This window comes from Apium graveolens, chromosome 3, assembly GCF_009905375.1.
Source record: "Apium graveolens cultivar Ventura chromosome 3, ASM990537v1, whole genome shotgun sequence".
In the NCBI taxonomy this organism is placed as follows: domain Eukaryota; kingdom Viridiplantae; phylum Streptophyta; class Magnoliopsida; order Apiales; family Apiaceae; genus Apium; species Apium graveolens.
The window spans coordinates 290,261,564-290,285,599 of record NC_133649.1 but is presented as its reverse complement, the minus strand read 5'-3'; the positions used below and the strand labels follow the sequence as shown (position 1 = coordinate 290,285,599).

Sequence of the window (24,036 nt, the reverse complement as noted above, 5' to 3'; positions counted from 1 at the left end):
GGATGAATTCCTCGCCAGTCATCACCCTGGCCGCATTAGGACCTCGCGCTAGACCGTTACCCGGCCACTCACGCGTGGATGGACTGTCACCCAACCTCTTACACCTTCATAGACCTTAACTCGGCCTGTCGCTTATGCCGACTCAATTAGATGGACTTACTTCCCGAATATTGGGCAAGTAATCAAATTGTTTTCTCAAAACAGCAACCACGTTGCGAATATAAAATACACCACAGAGCTGGATCCCTTAGATTTTTGAGCGAGTATTTAAGTCCCCTTCGAAAGGAAGATCTTAAATTTGAAAACGAGTTTTGGGATCCGCTCTAACTTTTAAAATCATTTTGAAGACTCGAAAACATTTTTGAGAATGTTTGGAGTAATGCTGATTTAATAAAATAAATCAGTCCCGATCTGTTGGAGGATATCTGAATATTATTATTTAAATAATATTCCCATAAGGATAATCTTTATAAAAATAATTGAAGTAGAAGTTTTAAAACTCATACTTGAAATGAATAATAAATAACCAAAGATATGCTTATACGAAAGTACGATCTTTATTTGAATAATCAAAAATAAGTTTGATTATCGAAACATTATTCTTTAATAAAATAAAGAATATTATTTAATAAAATAAAGAATATTATTTAATAAAATAAGCGGAGTCATAAGTCCTCGAATGAATATTCAAAATAATAGTCATTAAATAAAATAAGCGGAGTCATAAGTCCTCGAATAAATATTCAAAATAATATTCATTAAATAAAATAAAGTTATTGAATAAACCTTATTCGATTAATAGTTTTAAAAACTATATATATATATATATAATACTCGGGAACATCGACTCCCGGTTTAGAAAATGTTCACCTTTGGGTCCCCTATACTAAGGGTATACGCAACTACTGCTTATCTCTAGCATATGTATTATGCAACTTATAAGCATTTGAATTGATAATAGAATATCAAAATTATGAAACATGCATGCATATAAATATCATATCACATGCTCCAATATATCGCAAGACTTTGCTAATAATAATCATGCACTTATCACAAGATAATACATATACATATATATATCACAATAACAGTATAACGGGTAGAAAACTTGCCTGAGCGACTGGGGGTGGTAAAAGGCCTGGGGCGATTCTGGTAACCTATAAACAACGTATAAGTTGGAATTAAACCAAAGTCGCTTGAGAAACTTGAATTTAACCATTAGACTCTAACGTTCTCTTATGGTCGCTTATACGCTTAACGATTCACATAAGTCGCTCGAGTACCCTCGGCTCTACCATTTTTAATAAATTAACCGTTACGAATTTTAAGGCGACGCTTTCGCGAATACCCTACCAACTGACTTATTAGCCTTACACAATTGTTTCATACTTCAATTAGTCATTTAAGGACCTTCACCAAGGTTTGAAAGCAAGGCGAGGGGAAATGGTTCGTTCACAAAATGCCGTTACTTAAAACAGCCGTTTCTCCTAAACCGTACATCAAATTCAAGCGATCCACATATCAAAACGAAGCTTGTAACATGAAATATCTAAACATGGCAATGGTCAGAATCTAACAGTGAGTTCACGGGTCCTGAAGTTAACAAAAACAGTCTAAGGTAAATCGGTCATTACAACGGCTATGTTTACGCGATTACCAAAATTTAATCAACCACAAATCAACCACAAATCAACCATACAACCAAACTTCATCCAAATCCTATTAAATCAGTCCATTACGTCATATTTTATCCATCTTATTCAATCACAATAGAGCTACTAACTATACTTAAGGTTCATTAACCAATAACCAAGATTTACAACTCAAACTCATTACAAATCCAACTAAACTCTAAATATACATGAATCATGCTCTCATGAACTATAACAACAAAACCAAACCTAATACTCAAAGTAAAGTTAGGGTTTGGAGGGGTTATACCTTCCTTGGAGTGATTAGAGTAGCTTGGAAGCCTTAAGAAGCCTTGAGATAGCTTAGGAATGCTTGGATCTTAAAGGAAATCAAAGAAAATAAAGTTAGTAATCCTGAAAACACTTTATTGGAAGAGATTCATGAAGAAATAGAAGCTTAAACTCCTAGGATATGCTTATCTAATCATAAGGGACCTTGGGTAATTACCTTGCAATTTATCAAAGCTAGAATCTTGATTTTTGGAAATTTTCTTCTTGAAAAGATGAAAAAGCCGAGAGCTAAGTGTTCTTGGGTGAGTGTTTTCTCTGTTGAATGTTTTTGTGGTGGAAAATGAAGTGAATGGGATATTTGGATGATTTGTTGGTTAATTAAAGTGAGTGGAGTATGACTAAGCATGACATCATCTTGGTGACTTCATCATTTGCTACTTGTCATCAATTGGTGGTGGAAGCATCTTTTTATGCTAATCCTTGCTTAATTGCTTGATTATCATCCATAATCCTTGCACTAATCTCTCTTGCATTACTTGTCGTTTAATTGTTTTACGACTCGTTTATCGTTTGTTCTTGCTAATCGTTTGAGGGATCATATCCGGGATCTTATTACTTGGGTTCCCTTAACCTTTCTCAATATATTATATTCCTTTTATGATCATCTCTTATAATCCTTGAATTTAAATCATTTTAATCATGTTACCTTATACTCAATTTTTTCGGTATCTGGTGGATTTTCGGGAAAAATCTAAGTGTTCGAATTTGGATTCTGACAATCTTTACATACACTTATATAGCATATAGAGTACTAATAAAATCTCAGAATATCAATAAAAGAACTGCTACATAGTGTGGCATGAAAAGTTTTCTTATTCAGCATAATCAGCAAAATCACTATTCATAAGGTTTACAAAAAGTCCAAAATTTTTGGGGTTATTACAGAATCGACTTGAATCTGTACAAATGGTTTACCATACCTTCTTGAAAGAACATATCTTGTTATATTTTATGACAAATGGAAGGGTATACCGGATTAAGAAAAATGCTATACCACTGAAGTATTTTGAAGAACTGGAACATGTTCTATTCCTACTTCAAGTGAAAGACAGATTAACAGGTAGTGCTGCAGGATATTTAAAGTCTCAAATTTAAAGACAGAAGAAGTTTTATTCTGTAAAGTCTGACAGCACATACTGTCCCAAGTACAGAGATCACAAGGGTGATATTATCGATATGAAGCCTAACTCTGCTAGGATTATAACTACTTTTCTGGGTTATAAGGCTGTGGAATTCAATCTAGAGTCTGACAAGGAATATCTAATTAGACTAGATCAGGAGATAAGAAAAGCTAAGATAAATGATCTCAGAGCAGCTATTTTTCAAACTGGAGAAGATACAACTGAATTGATAAATGCTAAAAGGAGGATGGTCAATGAACTTGAATATGCAGAGAGATGTTTGTTAAAGAACTATCTCAGGACAACTCCTGATATCAAAGAGATCAGAAGAAATTGAAAGTTGAAGCCAAGTTAAAGATATACAACTACTTAAATTCTGAAGTTTATACAGACTGAAGCGGTTATCAAAAGTTAAAGATGGCAAAGCTGAAAGGACTATAAGTTGTAGTTATCTAGTCAAATTCTCATGCATTTGTACATAATGTTTTTGACATCATCAAATATCTGTTAAACTTGTATATTATGCTAATTTACAAGTTGGGGGAGATTGTTAGATATATTTGATAATGTCATGTGTAATATGATTTGTGTTTAGTTTTCAGATCTTACATAACATGACAAATCAGTACTTAACTGGAAATCAGCACTTATACTGAAGACAGAACTTAAGATATCAGAACTTAAGTTATCAGAACTTAAGGTTCAGAAGATATTTATCAGGAGATAATATCAGGACTTAAGATGACTTTCAGATAAGGCAGGCGGCTGATTGAAAGGAAAGAAGATCGAGACTAAGACAGAAAGAATTGTGCATGAAGAAGGAATTCTATGAAGAATAGAATACTTGGAAGAAAAGATAACCAGTTGATATATTTTAGGAAGCAGAATTATATTCCATAGCAATTAGAAGATTATCTTGTAACTGTGCAGTATATAAACACAGGCATAGAGTTTACACTATAAGTGTTACGATTATCGAATTTATTATTCTTTATAACTCTAGCAGCTCTCGTGATAATTTGTTCATCACTGAGAGAGGACAGTTCCATATTGTAACATAGTTTATTATGTTGAATAAAATCTGTTTTCTGTTACTTAAGTTCTTATATTCGACTTGATTGTGCTAAACACTGTATTCAACCCCATTCTACAGTGTGTGTGACCTAACACGATGAGTTCCGACTTCAAGCGTATGCGACCAATAAAATGTACAAGGAGAAATTCAAGAGGTGGCACGATATGGGTCTAGTGCTCAAATCATTTTTTCCGGGGCAACAAGTTCTTTTGTTCAACTCTCGTCTCCGTCTTTTTCCTGGAAAATTGAAGTCGAGATGGTCAAGGTCGTTTGTTATCAAAACTGTGTTTCTACATGGAGCGGTGGAGATTTTTGAGAATGATCCGGACCAAGCATTCAAGGTAAATGGACAACGATTGAATCATTACTATGGGTAAATGACAAACCGTAAGGTGGTTAGTGCCGTTTTGTTGGCAACTTGATCTCGGGAATTCTACGTCAAGCTAACAACATAAAGCAAGCGCTTCTTGGGATGCAACCCAAGTTTGTTGTACATTAGTAGATAGAGGAAGAATAAAGCAAGGAGAAAACGCAAAAAAATCATAAAAAGGAAAAAAAATTTAGTGTATATACAGAAGCACGGCGTGCTGAGAAGCGGGGAGGCCGCGCTGATTTTCCAGTAGTTGCGCGCGCCCGCGCTGGTATTCGGGGCGGCCGTGCTGGTTTTCCAGAAGCACGGCACGCCCCGCTGCCAGGAGAGGCGGCTGCGCTGGCTCCCTTAACCTGAAAAAAATAAAAATCAAAAAATTTATTTCACAATCATATTCCCAGACGAAGTTTACTCCCTCCACTTCCATATTTCCCTCTCCAAATAAATTCCATTACTCCTATTATTCCCTTAATCAAATCCCACTTCTTTTCTAAATTTAATTCCTAATTCCCTATGCACACACACACTTATACACAATCTTCTCCATCACTTCTCAATTCTCAAACCTAAATCTCTCTTATACACACATCTTTTCTCTCAAACTTATTCAATCCCAATGGCACTCAAAAGATAAAGAACTCAAGTAAGCAGCAGCACCACCGATTTTTCTAGTGTTAGGGGTGTGAGGCCCAGGTTTGCAACTCCGGAGGCTGAGGCGAAGTATACGAGGCTGCTATCGAAGCCCATAGCCAAGGAGCAAGGTTATCTGCCATCGGGGAAAGATGGTAAGTTTCTTGAGATGATTTTGGAGATGGGTTGGGTTTCGTTTTGTGAGGCACCCGCTGCTGTGCCCATGAGTGTGGTTCGTAAGTTTTACGTGAATGCGAAGGCGAAGAAGAATGGGTACTCGGTGGTTAGGGGATTGACGGTGGATTATACTGTGGATGCTATTCGTCGGGTTATAAATCAGCCAGAGAGACATCCGGGTCAAGATGAGTGGGTGACGAAGATGGGGGATGATTTTAACTTGGATTTGATTGTAATATCCGGGAAATATCGTGCAATTATTTTTATCAATAAATAATTATTAAATGATTATTATGTGATTTTTGGTGAATAATCTGATGATTGGTGTTGATATGTGGATGTTTATATGTGGTAAAGTATAGGTATGTTAATTTTATTATGTCCATAATTAAATATAGATGATTATGGTATTTTTCTGGTGATTTTTGGAGTATTATGCGATTTTATAATAATTTATGAATTTTATTAATTGTTTTCTGAATAATTACAAAACTATTTTTAAAGTCGGGAATTGTCCAACTTTAACCGTTTTTTATGTTTTGACAACCCGAAACTCTTTGGAAAACTCCTTCCTAACCTAATCTGATAATTTCGGACATATTCCGTGTTTTGACTTTTTCGATCCGGAGTACGGTTTGACCCGTACGTGTCCCGACACAAAATTTTCGATACGATAATCATTTCGATAAATCAACAAAACCCGTATTCTTGTAAGACGGGATAATATTACATTTTTTTCATATAAAGTGTTTTATAAAGAGCCCGGTTTGGATAATTATCCAATACAGGTATCAAATCGGATCATTTTTGCAGTTACTTAGCGGCTAAGTAACTAATTTATCGATCCAATACGATCCAACACGAACCAATATTTCCATAAATATAAATAGCCTTTTTTTATTTTATTTTATTCGTATAATCATAATTAATCAGTAAAAATATAGAAATTATAGAGAAAACCCTAAAAATACTGCGTTCTTGAAAATCAAACTCACAAACGAAGGCATTATCGAACTCCAATTCGGGCGTGCCATATATCAAATCGAAGCTATCGAAAAGTACTTTGTGGATCAATCAACCATTTTAGTGCAGAAATCAAGGTATTTTTCTTATTTATTTATTTTAATTCGAATTATTTGATAATTAAAATATGAATTTTTGTTCTTAATGTTGTTTGTGTGATTTAATTCTAGAATCTTGTAGATAATTTCATCATGATCATTTTGATATATTATATGACTAATTTGGAGTTCAATAACATGTTTAAAATTAAGTTTGATTCACGAAATTAAAAATTAAGGTTTATAGCTTTGAATGTTCTTCATTTAATTTGGGACTTTTTGATTTAAGGGTTATTGATTGATTTGGATGATTGAGATAGCTTCCTGATGTGATTTGCAATTGATTCATATGTTTATAAATCATATTTCTCTGTAAAAGAACAGTGAGCGATTCACTGATTCATTTCTTGAATTAAATCTTTGTTTGTTTTTGCAATCACAAACTTTCCACGAAGGAATGCCGTTAATGGTGATTAATAATAAATTAGACTAGATACTAGAAACCAACATATGCACTATAACTTGCTGATCAGTCAGGATATAGTGCAGATCTATACCCAACTGCATAGACCCACCAATATATTGGGTACCCAGGCACTAGGGCCTAATAATAAAGGGTCCAACCATCTCTGGCCCTTAGGGTCCATCTCATAACTGGCCCTCATTGTAACCATCCAGTCTGTGGAATATTTTGTTGTCAAATCACTTAAATTTCAAAACATCCTGATTCAGGGTTCGCAAATAACCCGAAATAATGGGTATTTTCTCAAGAGATCAATCGATAATCAAGGAATAAGATCAAAAAGGTACTTACATAAGTAAGAGTAATTGCAACAAAATATAAGAACATTTAACTATTTTGAACTTAGAATAGGAAAGGAATATTTGCAGTATATTAGAAGAAAGTTTAGGAATACTTGCCTCAATTGATACCCCTCTTATCTTTAACTATCTGCCATATCACTCAGTCCTGATGTATCTGTATTTCCATTGACAGGAACTTTGATCTTTCTTGTCATTCACCATTTTAGGTTTATCTCTATTTTGAATCCACTCATTTCATTACTACACATAATCAGGCTTTACTTTTACAATTCCTGTCTGGATTTGAATGCCTCGAACTATGTGTATCTATCATAAAGGATACCATTCAATTAACTGACAATATATAATTGTCTATTCTATATGTTTATCCTTATCATCTACCCGCCCGATAATAATAGCTAAGGATCATGTTTTAATCATATAACGTTTAAAGGACACGTGGACTCATAATTCATATAACACATAAACACATAAGGCCCGTAATTATGTTATTGATATAACACGTAGTCACATAATTAGTGTATCACATAAGTTAAACAGTCAAAAGATAGGTCTCGATACTTTTAGAATTGAAATCGGGTCAAAAATAGGATTTATCGATCAATAACCGTCTCAGAATGACTCGTACAACAAACTACCTTCCAATATAAAAGAATTTAGTTCTTAAAAGTATTTTTAATAGAAATAAAATAATTTTACGAGTCTTGACACGTTCTTTTCGTATTAAACGGACGAACGGTGTATTTATTATGAATAAAATAAGAATAATTTAATTAATAATAATATTAATTGAATTTTAAATACCATTATATAATTTTTAAACACTCAAAATGATTTTTAAATCATTATTTGGCTTAATTATAAATAATTACATTTTATTTAACTATTTACAGAATTAATTAATTAATTAATTAATTAACTAAATCCATAAATAATTAACTAAAATAAATTATAAATAATTAAATAAAATTTAGATTTTTGAAAATAATAAAGAAAATAATATTTTTGGAATTAAAATAATTTAATTAATTATTTAAAATAATTAACTGAATTAAAGTATGAATTAAAATGAATTTTTGAAATAAAATCTGAATTTTGAATTAATTATTAAAAACATAATTCCAGAATCACTTTTCTGAAACAGCTTTGAAACCAGAAGGATCAAACGGCGGTTGACTAGTCAAACTCGCCGGAAAGCTGAAGAACAGCTACCGGAATCTGGAAAAAGACCAAAAACCGGCCGGCGTCTGGCCATTTCCGGCTATCCCCGATAATGACCAAAACCGAACCATTTCAGCTGGTTTTTGTCTCGATTCGTTTCCAAATCGTCTCACCAACACAAAAAGCGCAACAACGAGTATTACCAATCCTGAGCTCGTCGATTCCGGCCAAACGCGACCAAAGTTCAGCGAGCTCGAACATAATCCGGGTTGCGATATTGAAATAGCAGGACATCATTTCTCAGTTGATTTGATACCTTTTAAGTTAGGAGAATCTGATGTTATTTTAGAAATGGATTGGTTTTCCAGTAACAATGCTCAGATCGATTGCGCAAATAAGAAGGTGAATTTACAAGCCAAGGAAAATGCAATGGTAATGTTTAAAGGCGAGAAATAGAAGCAGAGATTTTTAACGATGATGCAAACAAAATGCTTGTTATGCCAAGGATGTCAAGCTTATTTAGCTTATGTACTGGATACGGAAAAACAAAAGTCTGGAGATTGAACATATTCCTGTGGTTTGTGAGTTTCCCGATGTCTTTCTAGAAGAACTTCCAAGACTACCTCCGGATCGAGAAATCGAGTTTACTATTGATTTGACACTAGGAACTGAACCAGTTTCGAAAGCTCCGTATAGAATGGAACCTGTCGAGATGAAATAATTGGCAACGCAATTACAAGATCTTCTTGAGAAAAGAATTATAAGGCCTAGTGTATCTCCATGGGATGTACCGGTGTTGTTCGTGAAAAAGAAAGACGGCAGTATGCGCCTGTATATCGATTATTGTGAACTGAACAAATTAACTATCAAGAACAAATACCCTTTACCATGAATCGATGACTTATTTGATCAACTGAAAGGAGCGGCATGGTTCTCGAAAATCAATCTAAGATCGGGTTACCATCAATTGAAGATCAAGAAAGAAAATATCCCAAAGACTGCATTCCAAACGAGATACGAACACTACAAATTTCTGGTGATGGCGTTTGGACTGACTAATGCACCAGCAACATTCATGGATTTGATGAACCGAGTGTTCAAGAAGTATTTGGATAAATTTATCATTGTATTTATTGATGAAATCTTGATCTACTCAAGGACTGAAAAAGAACATGCCGAGCACTTGAGGATCACATTAGAAACATTGAGGAATGAGCAACTTTATGCGAAATTTACAAAATGCGAATTCTTGCTACAGGAAGTGCAATTTCTAGGATATATAATTAGTATGGAAGGAATCCAAGTTGACCCAACAAAGATTGAAGCTGTTTTAAATTGGGAAAGGCCAAGGACTCCGACGGAAGTTTCTTGGGATTAGCCGGCTACTACAGAAGATTTTTTAAAGACTTTGCAAAGATAGCCACGCCACTGACAAAGTTGATTCGGAAGAATGAAAAGTTTGAATGGAATGAAAAATGTGAAGATACTTTTCAAGAATTGAAGAATCGACTAGTAACCGCACCTGTGCTTGTGTTGCCTGATGATCAAGGAGACTTCGTTATTTACAATGACGCTTCTTATCGAGGACTTGGATGTATGTTAACGCAATATGGCAACGTAATCGCATACGCTTCTAGAAAACTAAAGCCTCATGAGCAAAATATCGACGCATGATCTGGAACTAGCAGTAATTGTATTCATACTGAAACTCTGGAGACATTATCTGTACGGCGAGAAATGTGAAATCTACACGGATCATAAGAGCTTGAAGTATATTTTCACGCAAAAGGAACTCAATATGAGACAGCGACATTGGCTAGAGCTAATCAAAGATTACGATATATCAATCAACTATCATCCAGTTAAAGCGAATGTTGTAGTGTTAGTCGCTAAACACGCGCTAATATTACACGCAAGTATACGAGTTCGCAAGTAGTATAAGATATAAATCAGATTCGATCCCACAGAGACTTTATTGGTTAACTATCTAAATTACGCACCTAAGCAACAATGTATGGTTATTATTCAATGCTAAGACGTTAACAAAGTGAGGTTGTTTATAACTAATAATTTAAACTAATTATTATAACTACGAGAATAAAATAAACTGGATTAATATATATGACAAACATGGGATTTTAACTTCATTAAGTACTTCATTCAATAGACTTATTATTCTCAACCTTAGCATGCAATGGCGATGACACTAATCAGATAACATGAAGTTGATAAACGCCAACTTTCATTGTACGAATACCATTATACCAGACATCCACAAAAGAGATAGAAGCTAAATAGGCACCAATTATATTGAGACCCTATATATCTATAGAATTTGACAATATAACGGTTTAAGCACAAGTTATCTATCTTGATTACATAGGGCAAGTAAGATGGGTAAATTACCTACAAATCATGCATAGCAATACATGAACCTATGCTAACATGGCAAGTTCTAAATCCGTAAATTCACTTTCGCTTCATTAAGAATTAACATACTATCTTATAAGTTCGCGACGATCATAAGACGAATAAGCACAACCATAACTAGGATATCATACAATCACCACACACTAAGGCATCAAACAATTTAACTAAAGAAATCCATAAATAAATTCGCTAGAAACCCACGATAACGATTAGCCCATAATCGAACTCATCTCCAACGTGGGTTCCAATGAAAACATGATATAGCAAACGTAGTCTTTAAACGCATAAATAAAAACAAGTACACACAAGAATATAGGTTCAACAAAACAAGAAACAAGCATCGAAATTACAACTCAAAACAAAGATTCACAAGAATAAACTAGATCGTCTTCGCCTTTGTTGAATTGTGCTACAAGATCTCTTGTCGTCTTCTCCTTCCTTGATGTCTTGATTACATAATAAAAATGACCTAAAGTCATTGATATATAGCATTCCATGCATTCCCAGGAGTCCAGAATTTGAATTATAAAAGAATCAGGAGTTTTAATTTCCGACCCAGCGCGACTGCGCGCTTCAACGCGCGGTCGCGCTGACAATCTGTACCCTGGCACGGCCGCGTGCAACACCAGCGCGGGTGCGCCGACCTTCTTCAAAAAATTATTTTTCTTCTTTTCTTTATTCCTTGCAGCTTTGAGCCAGTCTTCCAAGCTTTTATTCCAATACATCATAAACACCATATTAGCATCAAAACAACGTTAGTTCACCTGATTCAAGAAGTAAAGCCTGAAATGCAAAAACACTAGAAAACACGTTAAAAACACAAATAACTTGAGTATAAATACACCAACTCAAAGCTTATTAGAGCATAAATAATTGTCATAAATGCCACTTAACACACCCCCAAACTTGAATCGATGCTTGTCTTCAAGCATAAACAAACTTAAAGAACAAGAAATAAAAATGCATGAATGCAACTACCATGAATGCAATGATCCCCATAGAATAACTAAACCAATAAACCAGCAACACCTCAGCAAATGCAATTATTCGCAATAAAGATCCATCAAATCTCACAAATCAGTCTACAAACCAGAGACGTGCGTGTGTGCAAATGCTTACAGATATACTATCACAACTAGAACGACAACCATGACTCTCTACTTATCAAGACAATAGCAAGTTTATAAACAGAATAAAAGCTAGACTTAAAATAACTTATAACACTTCAATTCTTATATCGGAGTTAACTGCGGATTCACGCTTTTATTCAAACAAAACAAACACATATACTTATTTGATCGTGCAATGAATGAGGTCCACAAAAGACTTATACAATAGCACCCATGTAGCGAGCGTTAGGTCAGTGGATCCCAGACTATAAAAGCCTTAGATCACTATGCACAAAGTCCCCTAAGAACTTAATAACTCGAGTACTAAAGAGCTCACTCGTGATCAATTATACATAACACTTATTCTTTTTTTTTCTTTTTTTTTCAACAATTTCTGAATGAGTGCATTTTGCTCCATCTCATTCAACCATGGACTACTCATAAAAATATGAGCTGGCTACTAGCCATTTGACACCTAGCCACACAACTAGCAATGATAACCAATTTCCTCCAATTTTTTAAACAACCATATCTTTTATTATTAAGAGAATATCCTAAATTTTAAATATAAACAAGCGATTATACTTCGCCAAACTAACAAAATCATGACTATGATCTAGCACTGTAGCAACCTATAAGACTTAGTGAAATACAAGTGTCTCTAGCATGCAAAACAATCCAATAAGACTCAACATCACTAATTACGACATCACTACACTAGCATCATTATCACTAATTAATCAGAAAAATTATCTAAGGGAATCATAATATAATGCAAACGCATGAAACTACATGAACAAATTATCATAAAAACTACCAAAAATAAAAAAAAGTACATGGCAAAATATATGCAACTAAATGAATTAAACTATCATGAATCATGCAAACTATATGAGACTCACACAAACAAATTCCTTAAACTACTACCCCCAAACTTAAAATATTCACTGTCCCCAGTGAAGGTAATAGTAAGGAATTAGGCATAACTACTGTGAATTAGAATCATCACCCTCAACGGGTGGAGTGCCAGGTGTGTCCGGAGGCGGATACACAGAATCCTCACCAAAAACTGGCCACTAGATGTCAACTCATGTAGCTCTAAATGCAGTCCCAAGTGCCTAGGTAAGATCACGTGTAAACTGACTGTGGATATCGTGCATCACATCCATCCTCCTTGCTAAGATGCCTATACTGCGTCGAACTCAAACCGGCTCCCATTTCTGTTATTGTTGCCTCCTCCTGCTGGTGCTGCTGCGATGGCCCGACCTCCTCTCCTAACTGCGCTCACCAAGATGCTTTACTCGCTTGGTGCGTTCCACTAGCATACATCTGATCGTGGGGCACACCTCCTGGAAGAATATCAAATGTGTAACCAAGCCCCTTAGGATCGGGCTTACCTCCTCCCCACTCAACCATGATGTTCAGCGTAGAACTGTCAGTAGGAGCACTGGGAAGCTACAGCTGCTTATGTGCTGGCCAATGAACACCAACTACCATGCACAACTTCGCCACCACTGACGCATAAGGAATAGCCCCAGTAGTACTTCCCCTCAAAAACCTCAGGATTACCTGATAGATGACCATCCCTAAATCAATGTAATCACCTTGCAGAATACCCTAGAGCACACGAGCATGCTCTACCGTAATCTCATGTGCATGCGAATATGGCATGATGTTGGCACAAATAAACGAGTTCCAAGCCCGTGCAAACCTGTTCATGCATGAAGTAGGGAACGTGGAGTAATCAGTATTGCCCCTCTTGAACTTCCAATGAGTCTCAGGCACACAGAGAGTAGCAACGATGAGATCCAAATCGAAGTCCTCAGGAGTCTTATCATTCCATGTGTCCTGACCCACCTTCCTCGCAGGCTGCTCAATCACACTCCTGATAGCCTCTGCACTGTACTCAACCGTCAGGCCTCTCACCACCGTGAAACCATTCTTCTTCGCCTTTGCGTTGGCATAAAACTCCCGCACAACACTCATGGGCACAGCAGCGGGAGCCTCACAAAAAGGAACCCATCCCATCTCCAAAATCATCTCCAACAGCTTACCATCCTTCCCTGATGGCAGAAATAAGCGCTGCCGCGCTCTAGGATAACGCGGGCGCACTCAGCTACTGGAAAAGCGGCACGGTCGCGCGCTAGAACAGCACGGGCGTGCCCAGCTTCTGTACTTGGCCCTGAAATTTTTTCTTTTTCTGATTTTTTGTGTTTTTCTTCTTTCTTCTTGCTTCCTCTGCCTACTAATTGTACAACAAACTTGGGTTGCCTCCCAAGAAGCGCTTCTTTTACGTCGCTAGCTCGACGTAAAATCTCGAGATCAAGTGGACAATAAAATGGAACTAACCACCTCGCGGTTTTCCGTATCACTATAATAATGCTTAAACCGTTGACCATTTACCAGCGCTCTATGTGGAAACACAGTTTTGATAATAAAAGGCTGACCATCTTGACTTCAACTTTCCAGGAAAAAGACGGAGACGAGAGTTAAATAAAAGCACTTGCTGCCCCGGTACAAATCTCTTGAGCACTAGACCCCGATCGTGCCACCTCTTGACTTTCTCCTTGTACATTTTGTTATTCTCATAAGCTTAAAGTTGAAATTTGTCGAGTTCATTCAATTGAAGTATCATTTTCTTTCCAGATGCATCCAAGTCCATATTCAATTTCTTCAAGGCCCAATAAGCTTTATGCTCGAGTTCCACCGGTATATGACACCCCTTACCATAAACCAACTGAAATGGCGACATTCCCAATGAAGCCTTATATGTTGTTTTATACGCCCAAACCGCTTCATCAAGCTTCAAAGACCAATATTTCCTTGATGGATACACAACCTTCTCTAGAATGTGCTTGATCTCTCTGTTGGATACCTCGTCCTGACCATTCGTCTAAGGATGATAAGCCGTAGCAATGCGATGAATCACATTGTATCTTTTCATCATAGCAGTGAACTTGTGATTGCAAAAATGCGACCCCTCATCACTGATTATGACTCTTAGAGTTCCAAACCTTGTGAATATCTACTTGTGAAGAAAATTAAGCACCAATTTCGTATCGTTTGTTGGTAACGCCTTAACTTCAACCCATTTCGACACATAATCAACCGCCAACAGGATATACTAATTGTTGTAAGATGAAACAAATGGCCCATAAAGTCAATTCCCCAAACATCGAAGACCTCGACCTCGAGAAGCATGTTAAGGGGCATCTCATCCCTCTTGGACATATTACCCACACGTTGACATCGATCACATTTCAAAATGACCCGATGAGCATCTTTAAACAATGTTAGCCAAAAAAAACCTGCTTGAAGAACATGAGCCGCTGCCTTTTCTCCACCATAATGTCCTCCATAAGCCGTTGAGTGGCAATCTCGCAAGATCCCCCCCGTTTTGCTATAAGGAATACATTTCCTGATGATTTGGTCAGCTCCTTGTCTAAAAAGAAATGGCTCATCCCATATATACCACTTCACTTCATGTAGAAACTTTTTCCTTTGAGCATAAGATAAGTCGGGAGGCATGATGTTACTCACAAGGTAGTTCACAATGTCTGTAAACCACGGTTCTTCTTCTTGCACTCCAAACAGCTGCTCATCGGGAAAAGACTCATTTATCAAGGTCTTATCCAATGAAGTAGCATTAGGATTCTCTAATCGCGAAAGATAATCAGCAACTTGATTTTCAGTTCCTTTCCTGTCCTTGATCTCTAGTTCAAATTCTTGGAGCAAATGAACCCATCGAATCAATCTAGGCTTCGAGTCCTTCTTCGAGACAAGATATTGAATTACAGCGTGATCAGTGAAAACTGTCACCTTAGTCCCAAGTAGATAAGATCGAAATTTCTCAAAACCATAGACAATAGCCAAAAGCTCTTTCTCCATAGTAGTTTAATTTAGTTGAGAACCATTCAAGGTCTTACTAGCATAGTAGACCACATGAAAAATGTTATTCTTCCTCTGCCCAAGAACTGCTCCAACTGTATAATCACATGCATCAAACATCATCTTAAAAGGTTCATTCCAATTGCAGTTATGACCAGTGCCGAAATTAGACTCTTCTTCAATATTTTAAATGATGCAAGGCACTCGTCATCAAACTTGAAAGGGACAACTTTCTCTAGTAAACTGCACAATGGCTTTGAAATTTTCGAGAAGTCTTTAATGAAATGCCTATAGAAATCCACGTGACCAAGAAAACTGCGAATTCCTTTGACATAAATGGGAGGGGGAAGATTCTCAATGACCCCCACCTTGGCCTTATCCACCTCAAGTCCCTTATTAGAAACTTTATGCCCGAGAATTATGCCTTGACGTACCATGAAGTGACATTTCTCTCAATTGAGAACCAGATTGGTCTCAACGCACCTCTTGAGGACGTGTCCAAGATTTTGTAAGCATTCATCAAAAGAATCGCCAAAGACTGAGAAGTCGTCCATGAACATTTCCACATTCTGGCCAATCATGTCAGAAAATTGGCCATCATATATTACTGAAACGTGGCTGGTGCTCCACACAGACGAAAAGAAACTCATCTAAAGGCGAATGTACCGAATGGACAAGTGAAGGTAGTTTTCTCTTGATATTCTGGAGCGATACAAATCTGATTATAACCTGAATAACCATCCAGAAGACAATAATACTCATGACCAGCCAACCTGTCAAGCATCTAATCAATGAAGGGTAAGGGAAAGTGATCCTTCCTAGTGGCCTTGTTTAGCTTCCTGTAGTCCATACAAACTCTCCACCCCGTGACTGTTCTTGTAGGAATAAGCTTATTCTTCTCATTTTCTACCACAGTGATGCCACCTTTCTTTGGCACACATTGAACCAGGCTTACCCATGAACTGTCAGAGATAGGATAAATGATCCCTCCATCTAGGCACTTTAGAATTTCCTTCTTCACTACTTCCTTCATGATTGGATTCAGTCTTCTTTGCCGCTCGACTGTAGGCTTACTACCTTCTTCTAGCAGAATTTTATGCATGCAGTAAGAAGGGCTGATTCCCTTGATATCTGCTATAGTCCATCCAATTGCCGATTTGAACTCCCTCACAATTCTCAAAAGCTTTTCCTCATCACTACCTGAAAGGTTAGATGCAATAATAACAGAAAGAGTAGATGCATCACCTAAAAAAACATACCTAAAATGTTCAGGTAAGGGCTTAAGCTCAAGAGTAGGAGCTTCCTCAATTGAAGGCTTGAGGCGTTTAGGAGCTTTGCTCAATTCCTCCATTCCAAGAGATTCAAAAGGCATTTCAATCTTCCTTTTCCAAGGAGAAGCATTCAAATATTGCAACTGCTCATCTTCTTCGTCATCTTTACTTTCCGAATTTCTTAACAAGGCTTTTTCTAAGGCATCAGACCTTAGCAATTGATCAAGTTCCGATATGACCACTGAGTCGACCAACTCAACTTTTAAGCACTCCTCATTATCAGTAGGAAATTTCATAGCATTGAACACATTGAAAGTCAAATCCTGATCCAACACTCGCATTCTAAGCTCACCCTTCTGCGCATCAATCAAGGTTCGGCCAGTTTCCAAGAAAGGCCTTCCCAAGATTATGGGGATCTTCTTATCCTCCTCGAAATCAAGAATGATGAAATCAGTAGGGAAGACGAGTTTATCCACCTTGACCAAGACATCCTCCACAATACCTCGCGGATATGTAATAGAATGGTCGGCCAATTGTAGGGTCATGTAAGTTGGTTTAGGATCAGGTAAGTCCAGCTGCTTAAAGATTGACAAAGGCATCAGATTGATGCTAGCTCCCAAGTCACATAGGCATCTGTCGAAAGACACCTTCCCAATAGTACATGGAATAGTAAAGCTTCCTGGATCTTTAAGCTTTGGAGGAAACTTTTACTGCAGCACAGCACTGCATTCCTCTGTGAGAAAGACAGTCTCTAAATCATCTAGCTTTACTTTCTGAGAGAGAATACCTTTCATAAACTTTGCATAACTAGGCATCTGCTCGAGAGCCTTAATGAAAGGTATGTTAATGTGAAGTTTCTTGAACACCTCAAGAAACTTCTCGAATTGCTTGTCCAACTTTTTCTTCTGCAGCCTCTTAGGAAAAGGCGGTGGAGGATAGATCTGTTTCTCCCTTGTATTACCCTCAGGCAGAGTGTGCTCAACAATAGTCTTCCTTGGTTCCACTTCTTCATCCTGCTGCTCTATTTCTTTCTCAGCTCCAGCTTTCTCAGCCAACTCTTGAGTTTGTTTGGGATTAGCAACCGTACCAGACCTCAAAGTGATTGCCTTTACCTGCTCTTTAGCTTCCTTCTTTCCTGGTACTTCAGTGTCACTAGGTAGTATACCAAGTTGGCGATTTAGCAAGGCATTGGCAATTTGCCCAATTTGATTTCCCAAGGTCTTGATAGAAATAGCTTGGCTCTTGCACATAAGCTTCAACTCCTCTAATTCAGATTTTTCATTAGCTTTCTACAGCTGGAGTTGTTGTTTTGGTGCATACTGCGGTTGCTGAACACCAGGGGGTTGTACTGCTTAGCTGAATACTGCTGATAAGGCTGTTGAACAGCATTCTGAGCATTGCTTCAACTGAAATTAGGATGATTGCGGTTGTTTGGATGATAGGTAGTTGGCACAGGTTGCTACGATCGCTGGTAGTTGCTCACGAACTGAGCTGATTCATTAGAAATTATGCACTGTTCAGTTTCATGGGCACCAGCACAAAGCTCACAGACACTAGTGATTTGATTAACTCTATAATTAGCCAAAGCGTCCACCTACATTGTCAAAGCCTTTAGTTGGGCAGCGATAGCAGTTGCTACATCCAACTCCAGAATTCCTGCAACTTTTCCCTGAGTCAACCTCTGGGAAGGAATCTGGTACTCATTAGCAGCCATCAGTTCAATAAGTTCATAAGTTTCATCATAGCTCTTAGCCCACAGGGCTCCTCCTGATGTTGCATCAAGTATGGCCTAGAAGTAGGACCCAATCCATTGTAGAAATAGTTGATAATCATCCAATCAGGCATGCCATGGTGTGGGCACTTCCTTAGCATTTCCTTGTATCGCTCTCAAGCCTCACACAGAGATTTTCCAGTTTGCCGCGCAAACTGGGTAAGAGCTTTTATGATTGCTGCTGTCTTCACCATGGGGAAGAATTTAGTGAGAAACTTTTGAGCAAGATCATCCCAAGTTTCGATAGACCCTGCTGGTAGAGAGTGTAACCAGCACTTAGCTTTGTCTCTCAGAGAGAATGGAAAGAGTCGTAGCTTGATAGCATCTTCAGTCACACCATTGAACTTGAAAGTATCATAAATCTTGATGAAATCCCTGATGTGCATGTTGGGATCTACGGTAGGAGAACCTCCAAAATGAACTGAGTTCTGTATCATCTGGATCGTGCTTGACTTTATCTCAAAAGTGTTAGCCGCGATGGCTGGTCTAATGATGCTGGACTGAATGTCATTAATCTTAGGCTTAGAATAGTCCATCAAAGCCTTCAGATTTGCTTCTTGATCACCCATAGCTACTATAATTGGCTCTTCAACTTTCTCTTCTTCTTCTACCTTCTTTTCTTCCTCAAAGACTTCCCTACGTTTAGCCACAAGTTCTTCCTCGGCTTTTCCAGTGTTCTCTCTTACAAGTACGTGGACGTGTATGCATACACCCTCGCTAGATTACCTGAAACAAGACAAGGAAACAAATAAGTAACAATGTCTGAGTCAATGAACTTTAACGACCACTGATGGAAAACACATAAACTAGTAATTAACACTACGGTCCCCGGCAGCGGCGCCAAAAACTTGTTACTCGCTACCCACGTGCTAATATTACACGCAAGTATACGAGTTCGTAAGTAGTATAAGATATAAATAAGATTCGATCCCACAGAGACTGTATTGGTTAACTATCTAAATTACACACCTAAGTAACAATGTATGGTTATTATTCAATGCTAAGATGTTAACAAAGTGAGGTTATTTATAACTAAGAATTTAAACTAATTATTATAACTACGAGAATAAAATAAACTGGATTAATATATATGACAAACATGAGATTATAACTTCATTAAGTACTTCATTCAATAGCCTTATTATTCTCAACCTTAGCATACAATGGTGATGACACTAATCAGATAACACGAAACTGATAAACGCCAACTTTCGTTGTACGAATACCATTCTACCAGACATCCACGAAAGAGATAGAAGCTAAATAGGCACCAATTATATTGAGACCCTATATGTCTATAGAATTTGACAACATAACGGTTTAAGCATAAGTTATCTATCTTGATTACATAGGGCAAGTAAGATGGATAAAATTACCTACGAATCATGCATAATAATACATGAACCTATGCTAGAATGACAAGTTCTAAATCCTTAAATTCACTTTCGCTTCATTAAAAATTAACACACTATATGATAAGTTCGCGACGCTCATAAGATGAATAAGCACAACCATAACTAGGATATCATACAATCACCACACACTAAGGCATCAAATAATTTAACTAAAGAAATCCATAAATAAATCCGCTAGAACCCCACGATAACGATTAGCCCATAATCGAACTCATCGCCAATGTGGGTTCCAATGAAAATATGATATAGAAAACATAGTCTTTAAACCAATAAATAAAACCAAGTATACACAAGAATATAGGTTCAACAAAACAAGAAACAAGCATCCAAATTACAACTCAAAACAAAGATTCACAAGAATAAACTAGATCATCTTCGCCTTTGTTGAATTGTGCCACAAGGTCTCTTGCCGTCTTCTCCTTCCTTGATATCTTGATTACATAATAAAAATGACCTAAAGTCATTGATATATAGCATTCCATGCATTCCTAGGAGTCCAGAATTCGAATTTTAAAAGAATCAGGAGTTTTTGTAAATCATAATGTAATGTAACATATAATCGAGGATTTATAACTCAACATGAAAATAGAAACAAATAAACAATATTAAACTGTGAAGCACAGGATCCCTTCAGATGAAGACAGGATAAATACAAAGAACCAAATGATGTGATTGATTCATTAAGTCCTTTAACAGATCATGAGAAAAAGTTCATTGTTATGTTCAAGCAGCCATGAAGAATAAGACATCAAAGGGCTTTAGACATCAGTTTCATGTATTAATTTCAAGTGTTAACAGATCAAGGGTTCAGTGAAAGAAGCAATGGATAAACATCAGTCTGTATCAACTCAGGAACACAAGGCAAATTGAATTAGGATCCTCACAATGCTAGCTGTTTGTGAACCAGACCAGTGCACCAAACATCAGCATTTAAGAAAGTATTTTGATTCAATTAACAAAAGAAAAAGGATTGATACATTGAAGAATGGTTTGACACAGAGCCAAAATATTCTAAGTCATGACAGCTCTCTCTACCTGTCGCCACAGAATTTGTAACCATAGAGAAATTACTCTAAGGCAACACTGTCGCCATAGAGTTGTCACCACAGAAGGTGTAACCACAGAGAAATTGCTCTAAGGTAACTCTGTCGCCACAGAAGGTGTAACCACAGAGAAATTACTCTAAGGAAACTCTGTCGCCGTAGAGTTTTCACCACAGAAGCTGTAATCACAGAGAATTGTTCAAGGAAACTCTGTCGCCATAGAGTTGTCGCCACAGAGCTTGTCCCCACAGAGGAAGCACAGGGGAAAGCTTGTGGCCACAGAGATGTCGCCATAGATGAGTTATTCATAGAATTATATGTAGCAAAATTAATGAATTGTGTGGACGATAATTGGCCACCTGTCTATTGAATTCTGAAAGACTACAAAGCAGGAATTGAGTGTAATTCATTCAGTCAGTTATCTTCTTTAGCAAACACAGAAAGTTTACGAGAGCTCCATTAAAGCTTCACATTTATTATCCTTCTAAACATATTGTTATGCTGCTGAATTTATTATAGCTAATCAGTACTTTGATTAGATTGTAGCAACCTCAAGGTTTATATTAATAAAACAATATATTCCTCGAATTGTTTTGTGTTGTTTTTTATTCCGCACTTTTAACGAAGAACTTGAAACGAATCAAAAAAGATTGTAGGTATCGTATTCACCCCCCCTTCTACGATACTTTGGGACTAACAATTGGTATCAGATCTTGTTGATTAACATACAAATCAAGATCCGGAGAATGGAACAAGTTCTTGAAAAATTCTTGAATTTTTTAATTTTTAAAATTTTTCATTTTTTGAAATTTTTGAATTTTAAATAATTTAATTCCGCCAAGATAATGAATAACCAAAGAATTGGAAGTATAAAGGTTCCCCCATTTGACAGAGACAATTACAACCTATGAAAGAAAAAGATGATGTTGTTTATGAAAGGTTCGAATCCACTTTACATTGGGATATTACTGAATGGACCTTATGTTCCGATGGAAGTAATTGCTGAATCCACAACCACAACTGGTGTGGAATTCATTCCTCGTCCACTCCCAGGGTTCCGTCTAAATATACGGAAACCGATAAGGAGTTGATAAATCTGGACACAAGCCTTCAACTCATAATTGTGAAATCGACCGATAATGATATGAGCCATCAACTTCTAGGAAGTAACAGTGCAAAATATATGTGGGACACCATTGAGCTTTTGATGGAAGGAACAGAGGAAGTCAAATAAAACATGATGGATATTCTGACGACTCAGTATGAGGCATTCAAACTTCAACCCGGAGAAGCACTTTCTTCACTCTTTGAAAGATATACAAGACTATTAAGTGAATTAAAGCTGCAAGGGAAAGTCTATCCCATACGAGAGTCTAACAGAAGCTGAATGCTTATGTGGTAAAGGAAAAAGGAAGAGCGTACATTGCTGAAGGAAAAAGCTGGGATGATACTGATTCGGATGAAGAGGAAGAGTATATGAATCTGGCCCTTATGGCAGACTCTGTAGAGGAATCACCACAATCATCTCAGGTTCTGAACTTACCACTATAGATATGTCTGTATCTAAATACAAATGTGACGCCCTCCAAACCCGGGTCAGAAGTTTGGGGCTCACAACACACACCACAATATTTAAACCTGTATATAGAGTATTATATACATTGACCCTTCTGTACACAACCACGGATCGCAACAGGTTAAAGTATGAAAACAAGCCATAATTTTAATTTTTATTACACCATACCAAATCCCAACTAATTCAACTTACAATGGCTAAGGATATCGTACTTACAATCTTACACAACTCATCTATAATATAAAGCTCCTGCTAGCTCAATCCAACTTAAACGGAAATCCTAGCTCGCACACTGGACAGGGAATCCTCGTTACCAACAATTTCCTTTCCAACTATTGAAAACATAAAAATTTTGCAAGAGTGAGCTTACTAGCTCAGCAAGTAATAATAGCAGCAATTGAGGTTAAACAATCACCAATTGAAATGATTCAGAAGAATCAAGTTTCTGAATAAGCAATGATTAAAATTGGATATCCACTTTTCATTTTAAAAACTAAGGTTAGGTTGCTGATCAGTCGCACACTAACCCCGAGCAAGGCTCCCAGCTTTTCTCTATATACTGGATCCAAGGCACGCATTGGCCTACTATGACCACGAATCTGGTCCGACCACGAATCTGGTCCGACCACGAATCTGGTCCACATTTATAAAACCATCCAATTCTAAAATAATTCAAAATGATAACCAATGTAAATCAATAAGCTGAATCATAAACAACATTTATCTTGAAGGATAGGGTGATTCACAATACCATGAAGGTATAACAATGAATTCAAAAAGATTGGCTTTCAATCAAGGAAAGAATCAGAAAGTAAAAGACCAAGGGTTCAAGGGTTCCAAGGATTGGTCTTATGTTAAACAAGGAATAAGGGTTGGTATGTCAAGCAATTCAATATCAAAAATCAGTATGTGGTAGATATGTATTTGTGGAGTAGTATCGTATGTGTATGGCTCGTATCTGGGAATTTAACAATCAATGGTTTATGAAGAATAAGGCTTATGGCTCAAGATCAATAAGAATCAGGGTTCAAGGTTAAATAGTTTAAAGTGCTTGCAGTATAAAACAAGAGTTATATTGAATAATAGCGACATATTATGAAACAGTTCGAAAATATTTACAATATATCT

At 36.9% G+C, this 24,036-nt stretch overlaps 1 non-coding gene across 1 annotated transcript; it reads left to right on the top strand.

Moving 5' to 3' along the window:
- The first annotated feature begins 18,946 nt into the window (after positions 1-18,946).
- Positions 18,947-19,053, top strand: LOC141716546 (small nucleolar RNA R71). The gene has a single exon (XR_012573252.1). It is a non-coding gene; the product is annotated as a small nucleolar RNA R71 (small nucleolar RNA).
- The last annotated feature ends 4,983 nt before the right edge of the window (positions 19,054-24,036 follow it).